Source organism: Podarcis melisellensis (genome assembly GCF_964234715.1).
Source record: "Podarcis melisellensis genome assembly, chromosome: Z".
In the NCBI taxonomy this organism is placed as follows: domain Eukaryota; kingdom Metazoa; phylum Chordata; class Lepidosauria; order Squamata; family Lacertidae; genus Podarcis; species Podarcis melisellensis.
This window is the reverse complement of record NC_138547.1, coordinates 21,941,670-21,954,856: the sequence shown is the minus strand read 5'-3', so window position 1 is coordinate 21,954,856 and position 13,187 is coordinate 21,941,670. Positions and strand designations below refer to the sequence as shown.

At 42.4% G+C, this 13,187-nt stretch overlaps 1 protein-coding gene and 1 long non-coding RNA gene across 3 annotated transcripts in view; one reads left to right on the top strand and one right to left on the bottom strand.

Moving 5' to 3' along the window:
* The window catches only part of NEXMIF (neurite extension and migration factor), a 211,682-nt gene extending 208,229 nt beyond the window's left edge, over positions 1-3,453 (bottom strand). For both annotated transcript variants that reach the window (XM_081897762.1, XM_081897763.1), the window contains exon 1: positions 2,531-3,453. The gene's annotated coding sequence lies outside the window, so the exon portion shown is untranslated. The remainder of the gene's footprint in view (positions 1-2,530) is intronic.
* The window catches only part of LOC309362329, a 368,586-nt gene that overhangs the window by 12,971 nt on the left and 342,428 nt on the right, over positions 1-13,187 (top strand). The gene's annotated exons all lie outside the window — the stretch shown is intronic.

Sequence of the window (13,187 nt, the reverse complement as noted above, 5' to 3'; positions counted from 1 at the left end):
AACCACATGGGGAAAACACCAGGTTCAGAAAGGCTACCTTTTAGGCAATGATAACTCGTCGGAACGCAGTCCATTGAATGGTTTCAGAACCTTTTGATGGAAAACAAACAGAAGTCACTCCCTCGATAGGATAGGTATTTTACATGCATCACATACTCCAAGCCCATTGAAAGGAGTAAGCTACAAAACATAAAATACCACCTGCCCCCCACCAAATATGTATAGTTCGCTTACTAGCAATCAGGCTGGCATACACAAACACACACACAGTTGGCTAGGTGACTACTACAAGGCAACACTGAAGTTCTGTCAATAGGTGCCTAAATAACATAGGAAGTTGCCTTTTACCAAGTCGTCCCCTTGGTCCATCTTGCTCAGTACTGTCCACCCTGACTGGCAGCAGCTATCCGTGGTTTCAGGCAGAAGCCATTCTCAACTGTGCCTAGAGATGCCAGGGCTTGAACATGGCACCTTCTGCAGGCAGAGCGGATGCTCTGCCACCAAAGCAACGGTTTTTGTAGTTAGGAAGGGAACGTGGCTATGGAGAAAAGCTAGCAGGGCACTGGGGAAAGGGGTAGAAAAAGCTATAAAAAGAAAAGTGAAACATGACCACAGAACGAGTCCCCCCCCCACCACCACCAAAAAAATACCACACACATATCTTCTGGCTCTCCGCACAGTTCTTCAATTAATGTGAACATACAGAATTCACTGGGAGCAGAAAGAAATATCTTCAGTAGGAACTACATTTATCTAGGTGGCACTTAAGACAATGTCTGTGAACCCTTTACTGCATCCTTAAGCTACTGCAGAGCAGCTCTGACATGCTGTTATCATATCACCTGAAATTAGTACTGTATAGTTAATAAAAGAACCACCACCAAAAGTCCACGATCAATATTCACACAGGTGAAATGCACTTTGCAAGCCAAAGCCCTCTTCTTGTGTGGCACATGTGCACAAGCAGTCAATAAATTTAGGCATCAAACTAAAGAACGTGAAGGATAAAAGCCCAATTTCCAATTTCTCACTGGACAGATGGTTAATTATATTCATAGCTACGTTTCTCACTTGGGAAGAGTTTCAGATAGTCAACCAGCATTGTCCAATTACCCTGTTTAATATGGGAAGTGACAATAAACTTTAATGTTTTTAGGGTCTTCTGGCCATTCCTTGGTCACTACACCCCCCCCATAAAGTAATTCTCTCCCTCATTAAAACCTTATCTGCAGTAAACAAGAAGCACAGAGTCATGTGCTGGCCAGTGTGTAAAAAGAATAAGATGGCAAGGAAGGATCACTTAGTGACCTCTTTCCTTTTCATAATGTGGAGCAGTTCTCAGTTGCTACCTAAAGCAAATTGCTGACCAACAGGGGAGCAACCCCTGCAATAGGGAAATCCACTTCCAGCACTGAACACACACAGTGCTTTAATTCAAAAATTTAGCAGAACACTAAATTCCTAAGCATGAACCATGAAATAAATAATCACACCCCTGGCGAAGAACCATCTGATAAACATTTTTCTCTGCACACAAATAAAGTGGGCATTATCCTTCTCAAGAAATGGCTTAAAATGCTGCTGCATTTAACTTTTGAAAGCCTACAGGATGTCAAGAAGGAGGCATCTTGAAATCTTTAATTCAGGGGCCTATAATTTCATCCCCAAATCAGCAGATTCCATGCATCCACGCACAGAGAAACATCCAATTTGGAGCACTCATTCACTTTTTAGCAAGCCAACATTTTCAATGCCATGCATACACACACACACACACATGCACACACAGTCTCTCTTTTTTTCTACCCTCTCCCCACCCAGGGGACCATACATTAAAATAGCTGCTAATTAATTATGGTAACCTCTGGCCCCTGCATTCCACAGAAAACCAGCAAGGAGGATTCAGGTTTTAAAGCAGCCCGCATTTAACAAGGGGGGGAGGAGGATATGTGATTTTGATTCTATTCTCTTCCCCTCTTCTTTTTTGACAGATTTTCTAAAAAGAGATGTATGAACTTAAAACACCATGCGCTCCCCCACCATCTTCGCACGCTCCCCCCTCCTTTCCTTTCAACCCTTTACAATCCCCCTCGCGCTCACCGCCCTGGATCGGAGGTATTTTGATTGGCACAATTTATGCTTCAATTCTGGCGGACACCCCCCACCCAGCAACCCAGACCTGCAGGCTCTCTCCTAAGAGAGAGAGAGAGCGAGAGAAAGCAAAGCCATTCCTAGCCATCATCTGCCCCCACAAACACGCGCGCGCGCGCGCATCCCTGCAGCTTATTTGGCCTCCTCTCCGTATTAAAAAAAGAGAGCCGAGGTGGGGGGCCCTCCCTCGAAGGATTGCAGTGCTCGGGCTGCATCAGCGCTCCCCTCCCCTCCTTCCTGGTCTGATGCAGCTGCAGCGCCAAGCAAGCCTTAGAGAAGAGCCGCCGCTGTCCCCGCCGGATTCGCACAAAAGGGTCTACCCACCCTGAGTAGGCGACGCCTTGATACGAGAATGGGGAAGGGGGGGGAAAAAGCTTACCTTGGAGCGAAGGAGGCGGAGAGGCCTGCCCGGGCAGGGGCTGCTCCACAGCAGGCGTGAGAGCGAGTCTGTGGTGGCGGCGGCGGCGGCTGCTGCTGCTGCGGCACTCAGGACTGCCGCCGCTTCTCCATGAGCCCGGCGCTCCAGCGCGTGCAGGTGGACGCGCCTTCCTCTCCTGCTGCCTCTGCTGGTGCCTCTGCTGCTGCCGCCGCCGCCACCTACTCCTCCTCTGGGAGGAGAAAAGGATAGAGATGGAGATGATGGAGCCGCCGGCGCGGCTCGTGCGGCACGAGGGTCCCCGCAGTTGTGCCAGCCGGCGCCCGCAAGCTTCGGCCCCGCGCAGCTCCCGCCGGCCGGGCAGGAAGGGGGGCGCGCCTGCTCCTCCTGCCGCTACTACTACTGCCGCCGCCGCCGCCGCTGCCTCCTCCTCCTCCTCGCCGCCGCCGCCTTCCTCCTCCTCCGCGGCTGCTGGGGCTTCCTCGCCTCCTCCGCCTCCCCCACCCGGGTTGCTTTTGCCCATTCAGAAGGTGCCTAATGCGCCGCCGCCGCCGCCGCCGCTGCCATTGTTGCCTCAGCCGCGCCGCTCTCCGTCTCGCTCTCACGGGCAGATGAGGCTTCCCTTCGCCCGCTAGGCAGGCAGAGCCGGCGCTCGCTTTTCTGCCTCTCCCTCTCTCCCCACACCCCCTTAATACTATGAAGTCTCTCTCCTCTCTTCACTCGCAGTCTTTCCTCCTCCTCCTCCTCCACCCCACTGAAAAGCGGCGCGCGCAACGACGCGCGGCCACCTGGCATATAAAGGGCGCGCAACCCCCGGCGCTCTGGAGGCGCGCTTGGAGGAGGCTGCGGCGCAGGCAGCGGTAGCTGCACTACCGAGCGCGCGCCAGCGGCGACCCTGCGCTACCTGCTCTCCGCCGCCGCTCCCGTTTCCCGCGAGCTGCATCGCCGCCGCCACAGGGTATTGATCACAGAGGAGAGCAGAAAGTTCTGAAATTGGAGGGGCCGCTCCTAGGAATGGCCCTTTTCCTCAAAGCCGCTCGAAGCAACGGCAGCGTAAGGCGACGGCAGCAACTACGGCGGCTCTTTCGTCTCCAAGCGCAGCTCCTGCCTTACCTCGTATTTATATTAAAATGGGTTTAGGAAGCTATCTCGCTCGTGCCAAGTTAGGACACGCGTTCATCTAGATCAGCGTTACCTGCGCTGACTGCAGAGCCTGTGTGGTGCAGTGGTTAGAGTGCTGGACTATGATCTGAGGGGCCGGGGTTCAATCCCCACACGGACATGAAGGTCACTGGGTGACCTTGGGCCAGTCACTCGCTCCCAGTCTAACCTACCTCGCAGGGTTCTTGTGAGGATAAAATTTGGGGAGAGAAGGACCAAGTACATCTCCACCAGCAAGGTGGTATTTCTATAAATAAGGTAAATAAATAAGTGAAAGAAGCTCTCCAGGGAGATGGGGCAGGGAAATGAAACTAGGACCTTCTGCTTACAAAGCAAATGATATACTCTTTGCCACATACATTAGAACCAGTTTTATGTATCTTTTCTGTCTTTAGACTACAAAAAAAAAATTTATTCATACACGTACTTCATGCTCAGGTGCCACAAGACTCAACACTAGCATGACTACCCTTTGGAACTTTTGCAATATCTAACCTATCCTTATGACAAGCCTATAAAGGAGATCAGTGCAGTCTCCACATTGCTCCTAAAGTTGGAGGTATGAGAGAGGAGCCAAGCATTTTAAAGCTCCGCTTACTGAGATTTGAATAAGGGACTTTTCTGATTTACAGGCTAAAAGGAAGATACTATCCATGAAGTCAGACCAGTGACCCTTCTAGCCCAGCACTGTCTTTACAACCTTCCCCAAGCTGGTGCCCTTCAAATGTTTTGGGCCACAACTCTCATCAGCTCCACCCAGAGCATCACAGGACACCAGGTTGGGAATCATCCACATTCATGTGTGTATGTATTTTATGTATTTTATTGTGGCTATATCCCACCTTTTCCTCCAAGAAGCTCAAGGTGGCATACACGGTCTCCCCTTCCTCATTTAATTCTCATAACAACCCTGTGAAGTAGGTTAAGCAGAGAGGCAGTGACTGTCACAAGGTCACCCTGTGAGTTTTATGACCAAGTGGAGATTTGAACCCTGGTCTCTCAGGTCTTGACCAGCACACTAACTACTACACCACATTCTTCTCCAGACATTCCAGGAGAGGTCAGGGATTGAACCTGGGGGCTCTTCTGCATGCCAGACTGCTGTAAAGTAGAGGTAGCTACCATGCAGATGTTGTGGCCAAAACTCCCATTCCCCGACCCCCATCCATTGGTTGGGGCTGATAGTTTTAGTCCACAACATCTGGAGGGCACCAAGTTGTTATCTTTGTCCCCCTAGACTTGTATACCATTTTGATCTGGTAACAGTATTTGAACTTTACCTGTGTGGCAGAAGGCAATTTACCATTTTAAAAACCTACATATCAACAAAATTAATTTTAAAAATCACTAAAATCTGGTAAAGTCATAATAAAAAAAGAACACTTCCGTTTGAAAGGAGGAACTAAAGTAGATTGGGTTGATCTGCTCTATAGTACATATGAAGCTGTGTCCACCCAATGTATAATTAAGCAAAAGGCTTGTTCCTTTACCTGATACAGCACTAATACCTTCTTAACACATATTGCTGTGGCATCATAATAATGGCAGTATGTGCAGAATCCACACCTCTCATTCAAAACAGGGATTGTAGTCCCATACCTGCTTTCCACTGCCAAATTGCAGATCTTAGAATCTCAAAATAAAGAGAACTCTACAAACATGCACAGAGTGCCCCTTGTATCCAGGCCCTTTCCAAATAATGAGGAAAGGGAGAAACTGCTGGATAGGATGGCAGAATTTAATCTGTGTAACTGATACTTCAGTCAGCTAAACCTCTGAGTAATTAATGAATGGAGGCAAATTTAAATCATGGCAGGGAACTCTACAAACTAAAGGCATGCTTCACAAGTAACAACCCGTGTTATAAGATACATATATGATATACCTATTGCATAATATCAATAAATTCTAGTGGAAGCAGAATTTTAGGTGGTTTGTCTCATTATTCTTTATCTGATATGTTGGGACTCACTACCAGGCCACTACTGTCTCATCCAAGTTGGATCACAATAACAGCATAAAGCTTAGAATTAGGCAGCACAAAATAACTTCCCCCAAGACAGCAATAGAAACATGATAGGAGCAGAATAAAATAGCACCACCACTTAGAGTCAGCAGCCCATTAAAGCAGCAGGACACATGTGCACTCAGAGTCCACTTGAACATTTATGGGCAAAGGCTTGCCTAATCTTGCTTCGAAGTATTACCCTGATAGCGGGACACTAGCATCTTCTCCCTGAAGGCCTCTTCCAAAGATTCTTTTGCCTCCCTCAGCTTCTCAGGTTCAGCTGCCTTGGACTCAAGGGACTGAATTTGTTCCATGGTATCCACCAAACAACAATTGTCCAGCAGTCATAAGGTGTGATAGGCCCCACAACCCTTTGCTTTTGTAACTTAATTGGGTTTAGGATATAACTCAGTAACATGTAATATAAATAAAATAATTAAATAGGTTCCTTCAGATATTAATAGATGGGAGTCAGTACACCTTGCCCTTTGGGGAAGGGTGAAATCTCCCAAAATGAATATTATTCCCAAATTAATCTAAATTCTGAGGGGAATTCCAGTTCAAATATCTGGACAATATTTACAAAAAATAAATTGACTCCAAAAATATCTTTACAAAAAATGCATCTACAAATTAATGAAGGAGGATTCAGTATTAGGAATCTGGAGCTTTTAGTGTGTGTGTGTATATGTGTATGTGTATATGTATATGTATATGTCCTCTGGTTGGATGGACAGTATTAGGATCAAATATATTAGAACTTGGGAGCCTCTCAAATCATTTCCCCCCCAGAAAGATATGGAATATAATGTCCAATAAAGAATAATTTCAATCAAATTCTCTATGCTAAATTTACTTCATGAAGAAACCCAACTTCAGAAATTGGAAAAATATGGTAACATGGAAAAATTGGATGGAAACTGGCATACTGACTTTGAATCAACTGATAGATGAGGAAGATTAAATTTACACGTATGCTGTTTTAAGCAATAAATACCATCTATCAGATGTAGCCCAATGGCAATATTTGCAGCTGCAACACTTGTTAACAACTTTGTTTGGACTGACAGCTTTTACAGCTTCTGGAATACCAGAGATATTGGAACAATTGATCAGATCCTTTGAAACAAAAAGGCTATTTATTTTTTTAGCTATTTGTTATCAATACATCAATCCAATATGAAGATTTTAAGAAATGGGTGGAACAAAAAATTGGAGGTTCATATATTACCTAAACTGTGGAAAGTGTTTTAGTTTCCATAGTAAATGTGACTATGGATCTTAAAGTATGACTTATACAACAGAAAATAATATTTAGAATTTACTGGCTATCATTATATTTATATAGATAAGGACTGTCTAAGACAGCATTCTGTTGGAGATGTTAAAAGGATAATGCTTCTTTGAAGCACATGTTTTTTACAATGTCCAATGCTTACTAAGTTTTGGGAGAAAGTATTGGATTGTATAAGCATGACTGCAGAAAACAGTTTAAATTTTCAGAGGAAAATATTCTCTTGAATTATGTGCCTACTATACAGAATTTGACAACTAGACAACATAGATGGTTTTTTTGCGCCCTTACTGTGGTCAAAAGACTGATATTGATGCACTGGAAAGATAATTTTAAAGGGGTGTTTGACTTAGCTGACCCCACCCAACCTGGAGACAGCAACTTTTATTGTGTGAGTCAATAATGAATACTGAGTAAGAAGAGGATCTGGGCAAACAGAATTCCTTTGATAATGCAAAGGTCTAACCCCCTGTGCACCTCCCTTCATATGCACTTTTCAGTGTGCAACATATTTAAAACTCAACTAAAAAAACTAAGTTTTAAAATAGAACTGAGTCTATATCTAAGCTTAAAAATTGCATATTAAGCCTAAAACTTTTGGCGTATAAGCTGGTTTCTCCCACTGGTTAGGTCTACGTTGTTGTCCTTGTCACATTAAAATGGAGTCATAGGATGAAAGTACATCTTCTACCCATTTTCCAAAACTAGGTTCCTGGTTGAAGTAAATTTAGATAAGCCACTCAAACAGCACAAACAGAGCTGAAAACACTCAAGTTTTTTCAAGTATGGAAAATAAATTAAATGCATAGGGCTTACTTTCTTTTCAAAAGGTCTGAACTCACCTGTTTGCTGAACTGTTTGCTATGAGAAATACTTCATGAATTTGGACTCCTCTCATGCTGGTAGAACTGTCTGGAAATCTAGGGGTGGGCACACCTGCCAATTTAGGTTTATCTCAGTATCTCATTTTTCCAATCTTAAATTGCAGTTTGCTGCAATTCCACCATTGCCCTGAAGGAGCCCTCATGAAAATTTGTAGCGTATTTGTGTGTAGTTTGTCTATGACACAGATTTTTGCAAGCAATTCCACCCAATATATTTGATTTTTCTGTTATTCTTACTAATTCATGGCACTTTTATGCTCATTTTTTTCCTGGAGAACTGCACCACAAAATTCAGAGAAATGTGACTTTTTAAGGATAACAACTTTTCCGTTTGTGTATTGTTTGCATATGTTAGGGGAAAGTGTTCATTTAAAAAGCATGTATTAGTGAAAATGATATATGCAGAAATGCATTATATTAGTGAATATTACATACAAAAATTAGGAGAAATAAACACCAAGGGCTCATCCAGACTTGCGTTTTGCCCCACACTTTGCAGGCACAGGTCCTCACTTTAAAGTGTCGTGTCTGAGTGCTCTTTTTTTCCCCTCTGCCCTATCAAAACAAACGACAATTCGATTTTTCATTGGATTGTTTTTTTTTAAAAAAAAGAAAAATAATAGACTGGTGTAGAAACATGACAGAAATTGAAACTCAGATATAACATTAGAGTAGTGATGGGGTAAACAAGCTGTGGGAGTTAACTCTGATGTAAAAATAACAATGTATTATGTAAGATGAAATGAAATATGAACAAAACAGTCCTTCTAGAAGTATGGTCTCCATTTGTCTTATGACATCTGGAAAGTTCAGTATGGTTTTGATATGTTGTTAAGTTTTGATAAGTTTTTTCTTTCTTTCTATTAATGTGATCATAGTTGTTTCCTTTAAAAGTAACCCTCTGTTCTGAGACAAAGATGTATATTGTATCCATCTTTATTGTAATTGTTTGTAAATGGCTATAGCTAAAATTATTGTAGAATTTAAAAGAATACCACAATTCACTATGGCCTGCACCACATTAAGAACACATCTCTTTAAGGCACCTTCAGAAGCCAAATAGCGTGTGTGTGTGTGTGTGTGTGTGTGTGTGTGTGTGTGTGTCCACATCCTTGGATGTGGTTAGTGATGACCTCTTAGAAAGAAAAAATGTGGCTCAAATCTTTAGAACAACCTGTTAGGATCATTTCTAAATTAACTCTTAAGAGTGCTTCTATCATCTTACTATTCCTTCCTTTAGAGGCACATGTACACTGCAAGCTAGTCTCTATTTTATACCAATTTAACTGTCATGACTTCCACCAAGGAATCTTGGAAATCGTGTCAAATGGCTGAGGATTCTCCCTTAAAGGTAAAGGGACCCCTTTAAAGAAGTGGGAACTCCCTGACAGGACACCAAACCCTCAGTGTCCTACATGAGAGATGGAGATACTGTCCACAACACCTGTCTGTCACACAAGCAGGGCATGGATGCAACAGTCTTCCCTAAAGGAGGGATCTAATGCAATTCTAACAATTCAACGGACACTTGTACCATTTTGCTTGGGTTCTCACTTCACTATTTTTAACTGTTCCTGATCTGATCCTTTATCTTTTCAAAAATAACAGTTATTGATTTCTGAGCTAGCTGAAAACTCAATGAGCCAATAATTGCACATTTATGTATGCATCTTGCTATAGTGATAACACTATGCATACATAAATGTGCAATTATTGGCTCATTGAGTTTTCAGCTAGCTCAGAAATCAATAACTGTTATTTTTGAAAAGATAAAGGATCAGATCAGGAACAGTTAAAAATAGTGAAGTGAGAACCCAAGCAAAATGGTACAAGTGTCCGTTGAATCGTTAGAATTGCTTATGTGAGGATGAGGAGGTGATGGACTCATCAATCCTCAGGGCCTGTTCCTTGTCAGCTAACTAGCCTATTAACAGCTTATCTTGTCAAGCAAATGAGTGGCCTATGTCATTGCATTTTGTGAAAACAACCACCACCAACTCCTCTTTGAGAAAAACACCTAAAGTATTCTGAGCTGAGCTCATGGTAGTTCTTGCTTGCAAATGGCAGTGCCTCCCAAAAGTTTGCAGGGCTTGGACTTGATACTGAAGTTAAAAGGAGGAGTTTGTGCAGCCAGGTCAGTTCATGGGCTACCTCACTGAAGCCTACACATTTTTTTCGTGCCCCTTACCCCATCACCTCCAGAGCAACACAAACTTCCCTTTTATAAAGTGACCTGTATAAATACTCTGCAAATGGCAGGGGAAATTGTAATAGCCAGAAGCAAAATCCAAAAGTGATAAATATAATGACCTGTGGACATGCTGGTGTCCATCAGGGAAGTTTGCAAATAGCATTACATTTGCAAATGCAATTATCTCTGTGTGGGGTTTTGATTGATTGGCTGTATAAATTACTGCCCTCAGTGCTTTGTAAAGCACAGCAGGTTGGTCACCTGCCTCCCTCCAAGCCTAGGTGGAGAGGAGACATTGCTCTGGCACTACTCATCCTCCTATCAAACCCACCCTGCCCTCCCCACCACAACATGAACTGAAGTGGTCAGACTGCACTGTATTTCTGCAAAATAACACTATGCATGGGCCAGAATTAAAGGGTGGTATAAAAAATGTACAGTGGTACCTCGGGCTAAGTACTTAATTCGTTCCAGAGTTCCGTACTTAACCTGAAACTGTTCTTAACCTGAAGCACCACTTTAGCTAATGGGGCCTCTTGCTGCTGCCGCGCCGCCGGAGCACGATTTCTGTTCTCATCCTGAAGCAAAGTTCTTAACCTGAAGCACTATTTCTGGGTTAGCGGAGTCTGTAACCTGAAGCGTATGTAACCTGAAGCGTATGTAACCCGAGGTACCACTGTAGTTCAATGCTGCCAGTAATTCTCCCTCCCCTATCCACACATGCTAAGCATGGGCACAGTGGATGCTTTGTGAATTTATCGCAGCCGGTTACTTTGTTGTGCTGAGCAGAAAGAGTGACTGCCACTGAAGGTGGAGGTTCCACTGGGTGCAATTATTTTTAGTGGTACTGTTGAAATTGTAATGAATTGCAGGAGTGGCTTAAGTTAAAAGGGTGGTTTGTAATAATTAATATCCGCTGAATTTATACATAAAAATTATTGTACATGGAGCACAGTCCCCCAGAAATGGAAACTCTATTTTTTTTTTTTAGGATGAACTGGTGGGAAATGGGTGGTGGTGGTGGTAAAATTAATTTTATTTGGGTTTCGACAGGGCAGGGGTAGAACAGTGATGGGGTTAGGGTGATGCTATGTTTTCCCAAACCATTAAATGCACCACTTAGTTCTAGAGTTGGACAGATATCAGGGCACTGTGTATTTATGATTCTGCAACACACAACCCCCAGCATCCCAAAGAAACCCAGTTCACATTATTCAAGGCATAGCTTGCAGTGTGTGCTTATGATTTCTCTCCAAACCCAGTCACACACTTCACATCACATGGAAGATTTATAATGAAAAGTTGTAAGCATAAACAGGGTGATTAGAAAGTTAACAGTTATAATGATATCATGTAATGATATTATTAGAAAAAAATAAATGCATCAGGCTTACATTTTAACACTCACAAAATACAAGCAAAGCCCATTTTTTTGTTTCATTAATAAATATCAGGTTCACATTAAGATGTAAGACAATGGCTGCACTTTCCATGTGTGTGTTTGGCTAAGTCACAGTGAGCAAAAGAAAAATAGGGAGGTCAACAACAAAAAATTGAATGCTAATGGTAGTTAATAGCTAGCCTAATCAACTCAACAGTGAATCAATGAGGCAGAAGTTACAGTGAATACACATTTCAGCAGTTCCCAGTTAGCAGACACTTAAGATCAATTGTTGATTATGAGGGTAACTGACTAAATTTTATTGTAACAAATGTCATGTTTGGAAAAATCTACATCTACTTGCTTCAGAGTGGACAAACAGACTCCTGGCCAGTTCATTAGCGAATTCCACTACCATCCCTAACTAATCCGAAGATATACAGTCTCTGCCTTCCTTTAGCTATCATGGCTAAATATTTTATTTGCTATTTATATCATAAAATGGATACACTGCTTGATTGTTTAAACAAACAAACAAACCACCACTCACCAAACTCATAAAAAGATAAAACAATAAAATTGTAAATAGGGATTGGTAGCAATAATATTCAACCTTTGAAAAGTTTTAAAAAACGAACAAATTAAAACTCCCATCAACTTTGTAAATATTTGGATTGACTTGTCTGTTTTTAGCAGGCACCGAAAAGAGTACAGTGAATGATCCTGCCCAATATCAATAGGCAGGGAGTTCCAGAGTGCAGGTGCTTCCACACTAAAATACCAAGTTCCTACAAATGTGGAATTGGCATTATATGGCACCTGAAACAATGCTAGTCCTGCAGATCTAAGTGGTCAAGTGTGTATATGTGGAGTAAGGCCACCAAATCCTTCATGAATTTGTCTAATAGTTTTGAAAGCCATCTAAGTTTGTGGCCATTGTCGTTCTGCAGGAAACAGCAAAGAGCTCAGCAGCATCACACGTTTCCAGAATTAAATCTAGATTTATTTATTTTTTAATAGTTTAAAAAATGATTTTAGAATGTACTTTAACAATTACAGTAGAGAGAACTCTTGCAGTAAATTCAGCTGTGGGGGTCTCTTGATACATTTAATTTGGACAAATAGGGTTCTGCAAATGAAAAGTCATTAGCCTACCTGCCCAAATCAGGAGGGACACCACATTCATGAGGATAGATTTGAAACTAAATTAGAGACCTCTTGAAAATCAGGAGCAGCAAATTGATGATACAATTATTATGATATTACTCGAAAGGAGTAGGTGGGAGGGAAGAGAAAAATCACTCACTGAAGAAATGAAAGACAGGCTTTACATCAACATAGGTAGCAAGGTCAACGCTTCATTTGTAGAAGTCAGCTAGTCTACTGCGCAAGTGAAATTAAAGGGCATGTTGTCAGATAGTTTACACTGGAAAATGTAAGGTTCGCGGATAATTTTAAATGCAATAGTGGAGAGTTGCCTGCCATAATTTGAAAACATGTCCATTTTTCACAAAGAGAGCTAAAGACATTCACGTAAACCTGCAAATCCAAAAATATTATGCTACGTTAGCACTGTGAAGTGACTGAAGCTACATAGAAAAAGCTAAGCTGGCCTTCCTCACTGCACATTTACAGCTTCATGAAAAGGTAAATAAACTTTATAACTCATGGCAGGAAAGGATTTTCAGTTACAAAGAGTTAAGATAAGATTCTAGGGAATATACACACTGCAGAAACACTT